This window comes from Thamnophis elegans, chromosome 15, assembly GCF_009769535.1.
Source record: "Thamnophis elegans isolate rThaEle1 chromosome 15, rThaEle1.pri, whole genome shotgun sequence".
Taxonomy (NCBI): domain Eukaryota; kingdom Metazoa; phylum Chordata; class Lepidosauria; order Squamata; family Colubridae; genus Thamnophis; species Thamnophis elegans.
In genome coordinates, this window is record NC_045555.1 from 40,311,038 (window position 1) to 40,325,024 (window position 13,987).

Consider the following 13,987-nt stretch of genomic DNA (forward strand, 5'->3'; position numbering starts at 1 on the left):
AACTTTGTCTAAAGAACATCTTTTAGGCAAGCATAATTTGGAGAGAGGATACATCAGACAAAATAAGAATCGGCCATTATCTAACAGGGTGTATTTTCAGATGTATTCATTTAAAATTGTGAAATGGAGATGGAGAGAAATATTCTAGTTGCTTGGAATAAAATCAAGGCATGTAACATTAACCAGCCATGCAATCAAAAGTAGTATTCTGCTTGTTCGCCCAAACCAGTAGTGGAAATCGCGGGTGGACCCTGGCTCTTTGCCATCCCATTTAGGCAAGCTTTCAAGCCAAAGCACATGCACAGAAGGCTGAGTGCATGTGCGGACAGGGAGCGTGCGAGTGAAGTGTGCGCACACGCGCTCACATTTGCGAAACAGTAGGGAAGGCCAGTGAATACCACCCCTGCATGCAATGTGTGCTATCATGGGAAAGGTTATTCTGTAGCAGCAGATTGTGGTTTGTAATCTACTTATGAAAGAGCAGGACTTGAGACCACGAAAGTGAGAGAAACAGGTTTATTGGATGCATCGAGTTCACCGTGTTCACACACCAAAATCTGAACTGAACTGAGCTCTGCCCAGGATCCTACTTTTATGCCGTGTTCCACACTGTGCATTCTCAAGGCGTTTCCATACACGAGACAAGCATGACATTTCAAAAGGGGAAGTTCACTTGGACTGCTACAGCAAAGTACATAGGAGAAATATAAAAAAGAGAAGTTCCTATTTCATCTTAAGCTGTCAGCAGCTTTTACCTCTGTTCTATCTCTCACTTCCTGTGCCCCCACTTTACAGGGTCTTGCCACACTGTTCAGCCCTATTTGTAATACTTATGAGGAAGTTGGGGAGAAGGTTCACTCCAGCTAAAAGTCAACTTTGGGACTCCAGGGCACTGGAATAAAAGCCAAACTAAAATGAATTTATAAGGTCCATTCTATTAAGACCACCTAACCTGGCCAGCCACTGGTGGGTTTACCTGTGCAACCCATGCTGTATCAATTCCACCTCTGCAACATATGTGAGTTACATTTACTACTAAACCTATGAGATGGCCCCACCATCACATCCACACATGTGGAATGGCTTAAAGTGACCTCGTAAAAACACAATCACAGCAAGCTGAATTGACCTTGGAGGAAAAAAAACCCAGCCAGGAACCTGTTGCCCTGCAAATCAAATTGTTTCTGATCATATCTCAGAGGCAGCACAGCTGTTGCGTGAACCTAGTAGAAAGGGATAAATAATATTATGAGCCAGATGGGTATATCAAAAACATCCCAATGCTATGCTGTAATTAACACCGTGCTTTGGCCACAACAAGTGGTAGTTAAGTAATCTAATAAACTAATCAGTATAGGGAGTAATGAGTCTGGGCTTTCCCCAAAGGCGCCTAACCATGGCATGAAGATGCCCAGAAAACATCTTTTTCTGTCATATCCTCACAGCTTTGCCTGCATCTCATCTCCAGCACATGTGTGAGACAGGCTTAAGTCACCCTTAGTCATAACATAGTAAATTTCGTTTCCTGTTTTTTTTTTCCCCTTACACAATGTTAAGGTACTATCATGGTGCATCAAATCTGTTCGGCTTTGACAATCACTCTTTTGAAAAGAAGTCAGAGGACTCCAATGGTTAGGAAAACAGTTTAGTTTAGTTTAGTTTTCCTTTATTTGTATGCCGCCCTTTTCCCTGGGGGGACTCAGGGCGGCTCACAATTCAGAAGGGTGGGGGGGCAAGACAAACAGTATTCCAAACATGGAGACAATACAACATATTAAAAGGAAGCACAACAGTCACACAATTCGGGTGGGGTTAAAATCTTAACCCCAGCCCAGCCGGGATAGCCAGATCTTTAAAGCGGCGCGGAAGGATTGGAGGGTGGCGAGGGTCCGAATCTCCACGGGAGTTCGTTCCAGAGGGTCGGAGCAGCCACCGAGAAGGCTCTCCTCCGGGTAGTTGCCAGTCTGCACTGGCTGGAAGATGGAATTCGGAGGAATTCGAACAGGCACTGAGATGGGTAGTAACTGGCAATGAGAGAGCAAATTTCATGCAAGTGTAGTTTTCTGTTGAGTCAGGGTTGGGTGGAGAATGCTAAAATGCAATCGTCCCGTGCGATTTCCTTGCATTTATACAGCTGGAGAAATGGACATACCAGAGTGGTGTTATGTTTGCAGGAATCCTAGCGTTTCATAAATAAGCAAACACATCTTCTCGTTCAAACATCGCCTGAATGATGATTTCTGCCAAAATGTCATTATGTAAATTGCAGAACTGGCTTAAACATTTACGGTATTTGTTTTAATTTTGTCAATAGCAGTGGAATCTGTTGAAGGAGAAGTGGAATCTTTTCTTTTTTCCCAGGGCTTACTTTACAATTCAGTTCTAATTGTAAAGTAAACCCAGACAAAAGTGGATTCAAATTCTAAATGATCACAGTTGTGATCTTTCTCATAATATTTCTAGGTAAAGGTAAAGGTTTCCTTTGCACATATATGCTCGTTGTTCCCGACTCTAGGGAGTGGTGTTCATCTCCGTTTCACAGCTGAAGAGCCAGTGCTGTCCGAAGATGTCCCTTGTGCCCTTGTGACCTCTAGGCTGGAATACTGCAATGTGCTCTACATGGGGCTGCACTTGAAGAGCATTCGGCGACTTCAGCTAGTCCAGAATGCGGCCGCGCGAGCGATCGTGGGTACACCTCACTTCACCCATGTAACACCTATCCTCCGCGAGCTGCGCTGGCTACCTGTTGATCTCCGGGTACGCTTCAAGGTGCTACTTATCACCTACAAAGCCCTTCATGGTAGTGGACCTGGGTACTTGAGAGACCGCCTACTGCCAATTACCTCCACTAGACCGATACGATCGCATCGATTAGGCCTCCTCCAAATTCCATCATCCAGCCAGTGCAGACTGACAACTACCCAGGGGAGAGCCTTCTCGGTGGCTGCTCCGACCCTCTGGAACGAACTCCCCGTGGAGATTCGGACCCTCACCACCCTCCAATCCTTCCGCGCCGCTTTAAAGATCTGGCTGTCCCGGCTGGCCTGGGGTTAAGATTCTAACCCCACCCGAATTGTGTGACTGTTGTGTTTTCTTTTTAATATGTTGTATTGTCTTCATGTTGGAAAATTGTTTGTCCTTCCCCCCCCCCCCCCTTTTTGAACTGTGAGCCGCCCTGAATCCCCCCAGGGAAAAGGGCGGCATACAAATAAAGGGAAATGAATGAAATGAATGTCTCCATGGTCATGTGACTGGCATGATTAAATGCTGAAAGCCAATGGAACACTGTTACTTTCTCACCAAAGGTGGTTCCTATTTTTCTACTTACATATTTACATGCATTCAAACTGCTAAGTTGGCAGAAGCTGGGACAAGTAACATGACCTCACAATGTTACACGGTGCTAGGGATTCGAACCGCCGAACTGCAGATCTTTCTGATTGATAAGCTCAGCGTCTTAGCCACTGAGCCACTGCATCCCTTCTAGCTCTCTTTAAAATATGACTGAATGAACAGAAGGGAGTGGGGGTTTGCTTTAGAACTTAAATGCACAATGATAATTTGAATGAGCTCCATGGATGAGGAGAAACGAGGATGAATCATATTAAATTTCAAACAGAAATTATCAGACATTTTTTAAAAAAAATATTGTTTGGAACAAATAATCATGGTAAGGAAGGCATATTGATATTTATTCTAAGGTCACATGTGATTTCTGAAACTTTTAACTCAACTTTGCAGTATGTGTTATAGCTCTATACAAGTTTACTTCTTGTAGCAAGACTAGACTGGAGATTTAATCTTCCCTTTCAATAATGGAAATAAGACAATGGTTTCCAGAACATCTAAAGGCACCAAGTATCTCAGATAGTGACAATATATACAGTACAGGGGTGGGTTCCAGCCGCCATTACTACAAGTTCGGTGCCTGAAAAACTTTGTGCTCTCATGCGCAGTTGCACTTAAAATGATCTGTGCATGCACACAACTTTAAAAAAGGAATAAAAATACATTTTTCCAATGTAGATTGTTCTGCGCATGTGCAGAACAGAAAATCCACAGGGCGCCACTGAGGATAGAACCAGTATGGTCATGTGTCCGCCGGAGTTGATCAAACTGGTTCCACCACAAATCCGCGAAGCCCTTATCCGCGGAGACATAAGCGCGAAGACTAATTCACGCGGTTCGAAGCGCTAAGGAAAAACGCGACCCTACCGCGATGACATAATCGCGGAGGGCAAATCCGCGCATTCCCAAGCACTCAGTACCCTAAACGTAACCCTAAACATAACCCTAAACCTAACCCTAACCCTAACCCTAAACCTAAACCTAACCCTAAACCTAACCCTAAAACAAACCCCTAAACCTAATCCTAATGCTTACCTTAATTGAAATCGGCTTTTTGCCGCGGCGCCGTTTTAAAGCGCCCTTCTGTTGCCGCGCTGTTGTCGCAGCGGTGATGATGTGCGGTGATGACGTCATGGCTTTAGCAACGCGCTTATATCTCCGTGGATAAGGGCTTCGCGGTTTTGTCGTGCCACGAATCAAACCAGACTGAATAGGTAAGAACCCACCTCTGATATAGTATCCATCACTTTCTCATTTTTCCTTCCTCTCACACCAGAGGTGGTATTCAGCAGGTTCTGACAAGTTCTGGAGAACCGGTAGCAGAAATTTTGAATAGTTTGGAGAACCAGTAAATTCCACGTCTGTCTAACCCCGCCCTCATCTATTCTCTGCCTCCTGAGTCCCAGCTGATCAGGTGGGAATGGGGATTTTGCAGTATCCTTCCTCTGCCACGCCCAACAAGCCACACCCACAAGCATGCCACACCCAACAAGCCATGCCCACAGAACCGGTAGTAAGAATTTCTGAATCCCACCACTGTCTCATGCTGCTATCTAAGGGTGCTTCCCCTCTTTGCTTAATGGTATGGATAACACTGATCTGCTGATAGAATTTATTCTTATTCATATTCATGAAGTATCTAAAGGAGTAGGAAGTAGCTAATTCAGCTAGCCAGGTCAACTTAACATTTAGTTAATTATATGTGAGTTGCTTCCTAATAAGAGACATTGCACGTATTATTAAAGCTAATATAGACTGCAGTCAATGGTATGTATTTCAGCTTTTTCTGTGTGGGTGCAAAGACAGATGGATTCCATTCTCTGTTCAGATGCCAGTAGTAAAATCTGAATTGGAAAGGAAATATGATTATTTTGTTTGAAGATGTTTTTTTCTCAGCTTAATTTATTTCAAAAGCCTACATTAGACATGGCCCTTAAATTGATTTAAACTATTATGTGGAAGGTTTTAAAAATAATTTTAGCAATAGCAATAGCAGTAGACTTATATACCGCTTCATAGGCCTTTCAGGCCTCTCTAAGCGGTTTACAGAGAGTCAGCATATTGCCCCCAACAATCTGGGTCCTCATTTTACCCACCTCGGAAGGATGGAAGGCTGAGTCAACCCTGAGCCGGTGAGATTTGAACCGCTGAACTGCTGATCTAGCAGTAGCCTGCAGTGCTGCATTTAACCACTGCGCCACCTTGGCTCTTAGCATAGGAATGACTTGATAATACCCTTACAAATGTTGGTAAAAAGATTTTTTCTCAGCACAGATGCTTAGACTGTTGATGGGCCCTACCAGCCTTCAGAAATTTTCAGAACATCCATAGTTTTCTAACAAATGAAAAAGTGTGTGTCAGCCTCTGCTTTGCTGCTGCTTCGGCTGCCATTGAAACGGGGAGGGGGGGCATGGTATTTGGGAGGGGAATCATGATGTGCTGGAGGAAGATTCTAGACGCTGACCTGACCATCTTACTGCCCATGTGGAGGAAGGGAGTTTCCCGCCAAGGTTAACTGTCCAGCATTCCATCCTGGTGATGACTTTTGAAGTTATCTCCCACCTGACAGTTGGGTGCATTATAATTGGACTATGGACTGGGGTGCCAAGAGGAGGGGATTGAATTATACATGATATTATTCGCTTTCACACCTAATTAACCAGATTCAGCTTAGCTTTGCTACCGTTCGTTTATAATTAGTAAAAGTACACTTGATTTCAAACAAATGGAGTTGAGTGGCTTCTTTCCTGATTACTAAATGAAGTCGCAGCTGACAGTGTGTCTGTAAGGACCTGCCTCGCCCTCCCTTCAAAAAAGCATAGATTCTTGAAAACCTGGTATTTATAAAGGAATCTTTTTTATTTGTGGTGGTCTCTCATGAGGAATAAGACACTCAGGCAAGATGTCTCGGGATGAGAGCGTTCAGAATAGACTCTGAAGCCCCCTTTTATTCTTATTACACTCATTAGCATACAATGTTATCACTTAGGGCCAGAATTGCCTATGGCCAGTTATTTTAGGATTCATTCATCCTGTTTTCCACATTCCCATGCACTTTCATTGTTTCGTGTACACTATGGGACATCCTGTGGGAGCATTTCTCTGTAATTATTCCCACCTTTATTGAAAAGGGGTGAAAGCAAGTCAACATTCAAAGCAGGCTCTGGGACCCTCAAGCTATACAATCCATGATAAAGGAACTTAGGAACCCCTCTCTATGTGGAATCCCACCAATCCACAGATGTGAAGATGTTTTTGTACTGGCATCTCTGAGAAGCAGATAAGCAGGGATTCCCAGGATCAACTTCCGGAGTTGCAATCCACATGGCTCCCCCACTTGCAACCTCCAAGAGGTGAGGATTTTCCAGACCAGGCCACGGTTATAAATCAGGCGAAAGGTTATGCAAACAGGCAAGGCAAGACCTAGGATATTTAGGATATATAGAAAAAAAGAGAAAGAACAAAATGTATCAAATCCACACACACCCCTCTTTGTCCATTGAAGAATGGCAGATACACAGATCTGACGATGTCCTTGTGTGTGGGACGGGAGAAGAGAAGTCTAAAAAGCTATTTTTTTTTCTGGGAAAGGTAGGCAGGTGACAAATTACTTAATCAAATTTCAAGAACTTGAGTGCTTAAACAAAATGCCAGTTTTCCCTTCCATTCCTGTAGTCTCAGAGTATGCATTACGTTTGCACATCGGGTAAGATTTGGATAGTCATCAAAGAGAGAATGCCAATTTCTTATTCTTAATATGTGAAAGAGAAATAATATTTTTAGGGAAAGCAAAAAGAAAAGGATATGATACCTTCATGTCTTATCCTGAATGTCAAAAAAAAATGTCTGGTCTACAGTACAAAATCTCGTTTTATTTCCATCTACATGATAACTAGGCCCAGAGAGAAATAAACTTTGATTGTAGCTGCTGTTTTTACTTTCATATTTAAGTAACACCCTGATAAACACGCACACAACACAAACTGATACATTATTAGGAAGCAGAGCTGCAGAATTTACCATTAAAGTGTTGCATATCAGCTAATAAAATGCTAGCAGACGTAGAACTCAAACTTCCAAGACTCCTTTCACCCTATCAAAATGTAAAAGGATGAGAAAACTAATGCAACAGATATTTCAGAAGTGATAACTGGACCTATATTAGATTTAATGCACTATTAGTTCAAACCATATGGATGAGAATACACTACTGCATTTCTGATCATCCTCTGTGGTGCATCCTCTGGTGACTGAGAATGTTGATCATGTAGAAATCCCAAGAATGCTAAATTTGGGCAAGGTTAATATAACATTCATAGAAAGCAAACTGTTTTTTAAAAAAGAAATGTAATGTACACTTTAGAGCACGGGTCCTCAACCTCTCGCCCAACTTTTCGCAACTGGGCTGCGGAAATGGTGGGTGAGCATCAGTGGTGGGTTTCAAAAATTGTTCGAATCTACTCTGTGGGTGTGGCCTCCTTTGTGGGAGTGGCTTGCCGCCCATGTGACCGGATGGGAGTGGCTTGCCACCCATGTGACCGGATATGAAGATCCCGACAACACTTGTCAGAACCAACTTAAATTACCTCACACACAGCACTGGCATGCATAAGAATATGATGTAAACTTGTTTTTTAAAAGGCATCTTTGGTTTGCGTTAAAACAACTTCAACACACGCAATGTTCTGATTGCACCACAAACGCAGTAGTCATCCTTACCTTTCAAAGAGGCGCTGAGTTTTATAATTTTTTTTTTTAGACTTATATACCGCTTCATAGGGCTTTCAGCCCTCTCTAAGCGGTTTACAGAGAGTCAGCATATTGCCCCCAACAATCTGGGTCCTCATTTTACCCACCTCGGAAGGATGGAAGGCTGAGTCAACCCTGAGCCGGTGGGATTTGAACCGCTGAACTGCTGATCTAGCAGTAGCCTGCAGTGCTGCATTTAACCACTGCGCCACCTCGGCTCTTATGAGCATGATAGTGTAGAATAATCATATCCAAGGACCAGTGGTGGGTTTCAAAAATTTTTGGAATCTCTTCTGTAGGTGTGGCCTGCTTTCCGGGTCCACTGGTGGAACCTCTTCTAACCGGTTCGGTAGATTTGACGAACCGGTTCTACCAAATAGGTGCGAACTGGTAGGAACCCACCTCTGGTGAGCATGCATGGATGCACATCCTCACTTGCACAAGTACAAGGCGAGTGAGCAAATTGAGCTGCGTGCATACACTTGCTGGCTGCTTGCACCGAACCATCCAGTCTGTTCACAAAACCAGAAAGGTTTGGGAACTCTGCTTTAGAGTGCTGGGTGTTATATATTGTACATCTCTTTAATGATAGCATTTAACAAGGACTCTATGATTCTTTTCATAATGGTTTTTGCCTCTTTGCATAAGGCGGACTCAATTTACTTTGTGTGTAATGAACGCACAAATGCAAACATTTCACCTTTTATTTGGTGTTGATAAGCAGCACACTTTTTCATGAAATGACTGATTTAAACATCTGTACTTGGGCCCGAGGTGGCACAGTGGTTGGAGTGCAGTGCTGGAGGCTACTTCAGCTGACTGCTAGCTGCAATTCAGCAGTTCAAATCCCACCAGGCTCAAGGTTGATTCAGCCTTCCATCCTTCCGAGGTGGGTAAAATGAGGACCCAGATTGTTGGGGGCAAGAGGCTGACTCTGTAAACCACTTAGGAAGTGCTGCAAAAGCACAATGAAGCTGTATGTAAATCTAAGGGCTAGTGCTAATGCTACTTATAGATGCTATACTACTAATTCCAATTAGTAATACTGATAAAATTACATATTAACCATTCCTATTTCTGTCTTTAAAAAAGTTTTGCAAGGTGGGGCAAAAATTCAGATGATGGCATAGTGAAGTTCTAAGAACAGAATTCTTTGACCATCTGCAAAATAAGTGTGTTCATTTTGAATCAATTATACATGGGTTGCAACTGAACAGTTTAATACTGTTTACAGAACACAAGATAGTGGGGAAAGAATAAAACAATCCAGTCAGAGCTGAAGAAGCTGATTGGATAAGAAGTGAATTGTCTTTGTCATGTCCCAGCATATCACTTTTATATACTGTTGTTGCTCTCTAGCCCCATCTAGTGGCTGGAGGGACAAATGTGCCCCAGCATACAATCTTTCTATACTGTTGCTGCTCTCTAGCCCCAACTAGTGGCCCGGGAGCCAAAAGCAAGTATATTGTTTGAAGCTGATCCAACCTCTTTACCCATCAGCCCGCACTCTCAAAACAAGTGCACAGTGGAAAGCCAGACTCAAATGGTCTGCTTTGAGGGTGAAATTGCTTTTTGTGTCCAGAACACTCTGTTCACTCGGTTGAAATGACCAAGTTTTGTTTGAGTTCTGACCTGGAAACAAAACCATTGGAGCACACCTGGCTCCCTTCTTTCCTTATTTTCCACTTCAAGCATAAAATGCTTGAAAGGCCTGTTTCCTTGTTAAAAACGTTTCAAAGTCAAGATGCTTTCTCGTTTTTCTCAAACACTGGGTCTTCATGAACGTGCTTTGCTGTTCTTTCTTTAAGAGTATGTGGAAAACGGGAGGACTCTTAGTACAGCAACTCTAGGCTGCGTGTTTGATTCTCATTGTATATGTCTCTATTTTACACATTATTTTATTTTATTTATTTTGTCAAGCCTGTATTAGACAACCTATATATGTATAAATATGATTTTGGATACATGAAATGGATACGAATGAAAAGAAACATTAGGACAGGGACAGTAGGCATGTTGGTACGCTTATGCATGCCCCTTACAGACCTCTTAGGAATGGGGTGAGGTCAACAGTAGCAATAGTTAGCAATAGTTAGACTTCTATACTGCTTCATAGCGCTTTCAGCCCTCTCTAAGCGGTTTACAGAGTCAGCATATTGCCCCCAACAATAATCCGGGTCCTCATTTTAGCCACTTCGGAAGGATGGATGGCTGAGTCAACCTTGAGCCTAGTGGGATTTGAACAGCCGAACTGCTGAACTGCAGTCAGCTGAAGTAGCCTGCAGTGCTGCATTTAACCACTGTGTCACCTCAGCTCTTTTAGTAGTAGACAGTCTAAGTAGACAGTCTAAGGTTAAAGTTATGGGGGTTTGGGGAAGAAACCATATAGTCAGGTAGTGCATTTCAGGCATTGACCACACTGTTGCAGAAATCGTATTTTCTGCAGTCAGGTTTGGAGCGCTTTGCCTTACGTTTGTATCTATTGTGTGCTCATGTATTGTTGTGGTCGAAGTTGAAATAGTCATTGACAGGTAGGACATTGTAGTGGATAATTTTATGTACTATGCTTAGGTCAGACTGAAGCAGAGGTGGGTTCCTACTGGTTTGAACTGGTTCGGCCGAGTAGGTAGCAACTCAGCCAGCCACGCTCCCAAACTGGTTCTATCGGCAGCGCCGTAGGCACCGCCATCTTGTTTTTTGTTTCTGCGCATGCACAGAAACATTTTTTTACCTACTGCAAAGCAAGCACGCGCCTGAAGTGCATCCCTGAGTAAACCGGGAGTAGAAGAAGCTGGAACCCACCCCTGGACTGAAGGCAGCATAGTTCTAGGTTGTCTAAGCCCAAAATTTCAAGTCTGGTGGCATAAGGTATTCTGTTGCTAGCAGTGGAGCAGAGGATTCTTCTTCATTTTCATTTTCATTCATTTTATTATGAATTATTTATATGCCACCCTTTCCCCCCGAAGGGGACTCAGGGCGGCTAACAAATCAAATCAGGGAAGGGGGGGTACAGACAAAAAATAAAAAACGAAACATAACAATACATAATTTAAAAACACACAACAGTCATACCAATTCAAGACGGGGGCAACAGCTCTTTAGCCCCAGGCCTGTCGGAACAGCCAGGTTTTAACGGCTTTGCGGAAGGCCTGGAGGGTGGTGAGGGTTCGAATCTCCACGGGGAGTTCGTTCCAGAGGGTCGGAGCAGCCACAGAGAAGGCTCTCCTCCGGGTAGTCGCCAGTCGACACTGGCCGGCGGATGGAATTCGGAGGAGGCCTAATCTGTGGGATCTGATCGGTCTAGTGGAGGTAATTGGCAGCAGGCGGTCTCTCAAGTACCCAGGTCCAATACCATGAAGGGCTTTATAAGTGACGACTAGCGCTTTGAAGCGTATCCGGAGACCAATAGGCAGCCAGTGCAGCTCACGGAGGATAGGTGTTACATGGGTGAACCGAGGTGCACCCACGATCGCTCGCGCGGCTGCATTCTGGACAAGCTGAATACAAGTCTTCTTGTGAAGTATCTCTGGACTCGCTCAATTGTATTAATGTCCGATATGCAGTGCAGGCTCCAGACAGATGAGCTGTATTCAAGAATTGGTCTAGCAAATGTTTTATATGCTCTGGTTAGCAGTGCTATATTACCAGAGAAGAAGCTACGCAAGATTAGTTAATAACTTTTAATGCCTTTTTGTCAATGTTATTACAGGAAGCTCTGGCACTTAGATCATTAGATATGATTACTCCAAGGTCCTTGACAGAGTGAGAATCGTCTACAAGGTAATGTCCACCGAGCTTGTATTTTGTATTCTGATTTATTTTGCCAATGTGTAAGACAGAGCATTTGTTGGTTGAGATTTGAAGTGGCCAATTGTTTGACCATTCTGACACATAGTCAAGTTCTTTTTGAAGGATAGCAGCATTGCTGGTGGGGTTAAATAGTTTTACTTCATCAGCGAAGAGAACTCAGTTGCTTGCAATATGATTGCAAATGTATGTAAAGTATAAAGAGTGCCGAGGTGGCGCAGTGGTTAGAGTGCTGTACTGCAGCCACATAACAGCTGACTGTTATCTGCAGTTCGGCTGTTCAAATCTCACCGGCTGAAGGTTGACGCAGCCTTCCATCCTTCCAAGGTGGGTGAAATGAGGACCCATACTGTGGGGGCAATATGCTGACTCTGTAAACCGCTTAGAGAGGGCTGAAAGCCCTATGAAGTGGTATATAAGTCTAACTGCTATTGCTATTGCTATTGCTGGTCCTAAAATGCTGCCTTGGGGGGACACTGCTGTTCACAGATGCAGGATCTGATATGGCCCTTCCTATTTTGACCATTTGTTGCCTGTTTGACAGGAACGAGAGCTATCCAATTATGCAGGGGTCCAGAGATGCCATAAGATTTTAGTTTTAGAAGTAGTTTATCGTGTACCACTGAATCAAAAGCTTTACAGAAGTCTATGTAAATTGTGTCTATTGCTTTGCCTTGATCGAACTGTGTAGTCCATATGTTTTTGCAGTGTGGAAGTTGTAGATTACAGGGTACGTTTTTCCTGAAATCAGATTGTATGTTAGAGGGTAGGTTGTTCATTTCTAAGTGGAGGGTAATGGATTGGTGTATGATTGATTCCATGACTTTGCAGGCGACGCAACATAAAGAAATTGGTCTGTAATTTCCAACTAGGTTGTGATCTCCCTTTTTGAAGATAGGGATGACTGTGGCTAGAGACCATAGGCTTGGCAAAGAGTTTGTTCTGAAACTTTTTTCAAAGATTATGCTTAGAGGTTCTGCTATGGCAGTGGAAAGCTTTTTTAAGAAGTAGGCAAATAGTCCCATCAGGTCCAATAGATACAGATGGTTTTAAGTTGCATCTAGAAGATATCCAAGGTCCCTTCCAGCTCTACTCTGAGTGAAGCATCAAATTCCACTACTTTCTTGGGCACATCAGAAGCTTTTGTGTTACAATTGCAGCGGTAATAATGGCTTCCTTCTTCTACTTTTATGTATAGAGCCGAGGTGGCGCAGTGGTTAGAGTGCAGTACTGCAGGCTACTTCCGCTGACTGCAGTTCTGCAGTTCGGCTGTTCAAATCTCACCAGCTCAGGGTTGACTCAGCCTTCCATCCTTCCAAGGTGGATAAAATGAGGACCTGGATTGTTGCGGGCAATATGCTGACTCTGTAAACCGCTTAGAGAGGGCTGAAAGCCCTATGAAGCGGTATATAAGTCTAGCTGCTAACTGCTATTGCTGTATATGTGTGTGTACCCATGTACTTGTGCATGCTTTTCAAAATAGTCTTGATTCCTGGCAACTACAAGGACAAGTCCAGGGATATTTCTACATCTGTGGCTTTCCAAATGTTCAAAGCTAAAGTGTCATTTATAATATTCCCATTTAGTTGCAGAGTTTTGATCTCTGATGGAAAAGGTTATTTCTTTGTTCCACTATTTTTGGAGCAACAGCTCCAAATATGCCCCCCCCCAGCTCTTTTCTCCTTGCAGGCAGTCTTTCCTGTGTAGAATATAAGAGTATAACCTTATACTGTTATAATTGTACATAGCGAACCAGAAGTCAAGTTACGACAAGCCATGTTCTCCCAAATGGCTTGTCACAATTTTACTTCTGGTTGCCTCTGCTGCCTTATTATTTAGTAGAATTGTTTTGTTGGTTCTTGACAATGTGTTAGTTATATGCCCTCCTGTTAATTTTTTTTAAAAAAACTAGATCATAGTCAAATAAAAATCTTTACACATCTTTCTATTGAGGAAATAGATACTCAGCACTCAATGTCTTTTGGCACAAACAACGTATTTCCCACTTTCTCTTGACTTGTCCTTTAGCAGGACAGAATGTTTACATTTATTTGACTAATCCCATCCTTTGTTTTGCCTCCTT